Raw genomic sequence first — 5,761 nt, 5'->3', positions numbered from 1 at the left:
TGTGTGCGCGCACATGCAGTGAGATGGAAAACTGAAGGTAGGCGATGCCCGCTGTGGGATTGCCAGAATATGTGAGATAGAACCTGAGCTTGATGGACAGTGAGTGACACTGATGCTCCGTGGTCAAGAGCGCCGACGTCGATGACCTCCACGATTGCTTTTGATAACAACCTGCAGCTTAAACACTAGAGGACAAAGTTATTTTATGTAGGGTGCTTTACAGAGCTAATGCTCCAAAGAAGCATATAATATCAAATCAGTGAAGGATCACATTTCAGTGCCATTGACTGCTATGGACATCCAGTCTATTTAAACTGGGAGAGGCAGGCAGCGAATGATCGCTGCCAAGCCTCCCAGTTCATATGCATTGGATGTCAATCGCTGTCAATTACTGTGAATGAGTTCCATGCCCTGTATATGGCAAGTGACTATTTTTGATTATTGGGGGCGGGGGGGGGAAGTATTGTACAATTTAAAAGAAATATTTTCATGATTGATGATTATCATTAAATTCAAATTTTTAATCAATATTTTTAGCATATTAAGAAATACATAATTATCAATGAGATAAAAGCTGAAATACAGCCAAATTGATGGGCAAAAGTCAAACAATTGGGATTTTGAATTAAAACTAGAATTTAGAAGTCAAAGACAAACAAAATTCTGACAGAAATTGCCTCAAAAGCCAAACTTGAATAGTAAAGACCAATTTGAAAAAAAAAATGTTTCAAAAGTCCTAGCTACGGTGACAAAATAACCCTCAAAAGTCAAGAAAGTTACATTTCACAACATTTTTTTTTACATTTTCGACAAAACGATCACTTAAAACAAAAAAATTCTATTTTTTCAAGTCAACCGATTTTCAAAAGCAAACATTTTACATTTTATACCAACATTTTCTAGAAAAAATGCCTTTCAGTCCAAACGCATTGGATATCTACCGTCGTCAACGGCGGGCAATAAGTTAAAATCAAGCCAGGCCTGCTGGTGACAGACCACGTGAGTCATAGGGAGTGTTCCTGCATGTGTCTGCCAAGGAGCGAGACAACGCAGGGATGCGCCGCCGGCACATGCATTGTGTTTGACCTTTGTGTCGGACATCTTGTCACGTTCTCGTTGGCTCAGCGGAAGCTGGGCAGGATAGACTGGTGACAGTGAGTTCAAAACGATGTTTCCAACAAGGTGATCTCTATTGTCGTTGAGTTGTTTTCCAAGGCAATGGAAAACAATCATTTAGACTGAGTTTGTATACTGGAACAGTTAAGATTTAATCAGTGGACACCAGTCAGTAGTCAAGGTAATTGGCCTAATGAGCAAATAGACAGTATTTTTTTTTTTTTACCTTTTGTGACTAACACCAGGCAGTGAAAAGTATTGGGACACTTCACAAGTCTCCAACATTTTGTTGCTGGTGATGCGAGAATTGGTAGAATCAGAACAAAACAATACCTTTTTTTTTTTGGTGGTGGTGGGGGGGGGTGTAAGTAAAGCCACACAAATTGGGTCTCAAATCTCTAAAAGCAAGTTTTTAAATGGTCCAAGCCACCCGAGTACCAAAAAGAATTTGATGAAGCACAACAAATTGCAATTGCTTTGATTGCAGGATTTGACAGATGGGTGGGCCTGGGACCAGGTGCATAAGTGTGATAGGAGATGTCATACTGTTCCATGATCCGAGCTAGGGGAAGCATATAGATGTTAAATAAGAGTGGTCCAAGAATGGACCCTTGAGGGACTCCACACATGAATTTGGTTCATTCTGGCTGATGCTTTCCGATTGACACAAAGAAATCCCTACCATGTAAATAAGATGTGAACCACTGAGTGTCAGTGAGCCCTACCCACTGTTCCAATCTGCTGAGTAGTATCTTGTGATCAACCATGCTGAATGCGGCGCTGAGAATCCAATAGTAGCAGAACAGATGATTTGCCTGCATCAGTATTCCGACGAATATCATTTACGACTTTGATAAGCACGGTCTCGGTGCAAATTCATCAACAACCGTTTTGATAGTTGATGATCTGTCAGAGACATTATTGGCCTAAAAATACCTAGTTAAAATTATCCATCCATTTTTCTTGTCTTTTCTATTTACATGTTTTAGAAATTGGAGGTAAAAAAGTAAAACAATTTCAGCAAAAGTATAGGTTTTTTTTTTTCTTTAAAAAAAAAAAATTAAAAAAAAAACACAAACACTGGAAATATTTTCTAAAAAAAAATTATCCACTTTTACTTTTTTTTTTTTTTTTAAATTACATAGTTTACATTTTAAAAAAGTGGAAGAACTATAAATAACAAAAACAGTAATTACTGTATTCTCTTGATTTTTTTAATGACTTTTTTTTTTTTTTAAGGAAAAAAGTAACTACTCATATTGTCTGATTTCTGTAGTCCTTGATCATCAGTCGAAGCACATGATTTACTTTCGCGCAGTGTTGTTTTTGGCAGCTCTTTTAATTTTCGTTTAAGTCTTTTGGATGAAAATATTTATTAGTCTTTCCTATATTTTAGTCATATCAAAATGTGTTCATCTTTTTCTGGATTTAGTCGTCAATTAATCAACATGTTTTCGTCTGTAAAATTCAAACGTATTAGTCCAAAAAAAATAAATAACGGTTTCCAACAATTTTGAATGAGCACATAATTGTAAAGTTTACAATGACATCACCATCTTCGTGATGATAATACATACCCGGCAGGAAAACAGTACATTATTTTCAATTAATTAAAGCCACCTGGACGCCACGAACTGTATGTAAAAATGTTTTTAAAAAGTTGTCCATGAGTAAGACGACACTGGCCACGCTAAATTCTAATACTAACACGAACGCTATGCTAATGCTACAAGTTACATTTAGTGTCTGATGATCACTCAGCACAGACCTTTAAAGGTTAAAGCGCCATGCCATATTCTTTCTAGCCAAGATAAGAAAACAAATCTTACAATTTGTTTTCAAAACAAGCAAGTCTGAAGCCTGTAGGGGGGGCAGCACGTCACATGAGTGACACGACCAAACACTGCTAAGATGCAGGCTAACTACACATACGCTAAGAAAATATCACACATTGTGAATTTATGACGGAAACTATGGCATATTTTCATTTTGTTCTCGTCTCATCCGACGAAAACTGGCATTTGTCTTGTCAGGTTTTAGTCTCCCAAGATACGTTTTTAGCTCGTCACGTCATTGCCATGGAAAAAATGTTCATAAACACTGCTTTCGCGGGCCACACAAAATGACGCCGTAGGCTGGAATTAGGCCTCCATGTCTTGTGTTTGACAGCTGCAGAAGGTGGTCAAATGTCGAATTCAACCCTTACATATCCAGTGGCGCCACCAGGGGGTGGCCACGGCCACCCCTATAAATTGGTTGGCCACCCCACTGGCCACCCCGCTTGCCAGTATATCGTTAGACTGTTGTAGCATCAGTTATGCATTTCATCACAAATGAATGCATTTATTTTGTTTTGTCAAATGTAGGGCTGTCAAATTTATCGCGTTAACGGGCGGTAGTTAATTTTATTAATTAATCACGTGAAAATATTTATCGCAATTAACGCATTCGCGGTACGACTTATTCATGCATTGCCGTAAACAGCCTACAATGGCGCCGTTTTACTTATATACAGAGATAAGAGGCAGTGTCGAGTGAGTGAAGTAGATACAAACATTCATTGGGGCCGTGCTTTTAATTGGCAAAAGCTTTGTCATCTCTCTCACAGCAACTATAAATATTGTCGGAAGCAACGTGGGGAAGAATGACAGGAGTTGATCTTTTTCTTAACACCCTGTAGTGTACCCAACGCAGAGAAGATACAGCATTTGCAGCCACCACACACAGTCATGGTTGCACCACTTCCCATCATGCATTTGGGCAGAACAGTTAAGTCGCTACAGTATCATTTACTGAAAGCTCAACAGATACACTAGATGGCAATATTTTGTCACAATATACAAACTCTCATTTATCCTTCAAAAATTACAAGTCTTTCTATCTGTGGATCACTTTCACAGAAAGAATGTTAATAATGTTAATGCCATCTTGTGGATTTATTGTTATAATAAACAAATACAGTACTTAGGTACAGTATGTTGAATGTATATATCCGTCTTGTCTTATCTTTCCATTCCAACAATAATTTACAGAAAAATATGGCATATTTTAGAGATCGTTTGAATTGCGATTAATTATGATGAATTCATTTTTAAGATGTGATTAACTCGATTAAAAATTTTAATCGTTTGACAGCCCTAGTTAAATGTACACCTTATGCCTGATAAATACATAACACAATAAAACCGAATTGTTGTGGAACTCAAAATGTTGACTGGACAGTTATGGACTATGCACATTAAATCATTAGTAACTTCAAATATTACTCAATACACCAAAGTATATCTGTAGCCGTGTCCTTAAGTCTTTCTGATAGTTTTCCCCTGACCTTTTTACTGCAATAATATAATGAAAACCTGAAATTATGGCTTTTAGTTTTGGCCACCCCAAGATTTTAAGTGGCCCCATCTGGCCACCCCTATGAAAAATTTCTGGAGGCGCCACTGTACATATCATGAATGGGATTCACATAATTCATATTGGTCACGGTCTGTGAGTAAATACTTTTGGCAAGATAGAGTATGTCCAACTGGTCTTGGACACTGCTACTCCAGTACCGACTACAAATAAAATTGTAACAAAATGTACGCGTCCCATTACTTTGGTCCACAAAGATAAGGTCAATTAAGTTAACTCCTGAATTGGATAACGTGTCAACTTAAAACAGAGTCAACAATCATACACACTCTCATGCATGCACGTATGCGTTAGCACACACACACAATGCCCGCTATAAACCTAATCACTGTAAGTGAGGGATGATCTTGCCCTTTGCTTCAATTACATTACAGTGATGGAGGTGGACGTGTTCTGGGAGAAATAAAAGAGCCTAACGACCCTCAAGGTAAGGTCCGTAGAGGCAAGATGGTCGCAGACGAGTTATGGCCGTATTCAGCTGCTACCGCGAGAGGAACGCGTTATAGCCAAAAAAGAGAGTTAAGAGCTCCAAGCACACAATAATAAGGGACGTGAAAAGTCAGAATGTACGTGTGCACTTGATGACGACGTACATGTCTGAGAAAAATCACGACATGAATTGCTTAACTCTTTAATAAGCGAATTAACATATTTGTAACAATATCGTCTTAAAAATGCATTCAAGCAATTAAAAAGATGATTAGTGATCATTTTGTCTTCACTGTCCATGCTTTCTAAGCATTTTTTCCCTTCAGGGGTCTCACAGAGGTGACCACCCGTTCTTTCACTCTGTCATTTTAGCTAATGAAGCAACCTAATGCTGATGAATGGCCGGGCTGTTACATAATTACCAAGGCGGGAACATGTACGGCGCACATTTTCATGGATTCTTTCACACATAAGTGAGTTTGATATCACTATAAATACTCATTTTGACTTTTAGGATTGGGGAAAGCAGAATAAAAACCTGGGGAGGTCCATGCTGGAGGGCCATGCTAAAATAAGGAGACACCCTGATGCCAGGATAGAAAAAAATGTTTTTTAACGGTAATCTGTACCCACAGTGGTGCAGATTATCAAACTGTGGGTGCAGATTAGTAAACTGAGATTAATAAACTTTCGGTATACAGTAGGGTGACCATATTTTGATTTCCTAAAAAGAGACAGTCGGCCCGGCCTCGAGATACTTAAATTTTAATTGAAGTTCACTCAAGAAAGCCATATCACT

The sequence above is a fragment of the Corythoichthys intestinalis genome, chromosome 7 (assembly GCF_030265065.1).
Source record: "Corythoichthys intestinalis isolate RoL2023-P3 chromosome 7, ASM3026506v1, whole genome shotgun sequence".
Lineage (NCBI taxonomy): Eukaryota > Metazoa > Chordata > Actinopteri > Syngnathiformes > Syngnathidae > Corythoichthys > Corythoichthys intestinalis.
The sequence above is the reverse complement of the archived record's forward strand: the minus strand, read 5'-3'. Positions refer to the sequence as shown.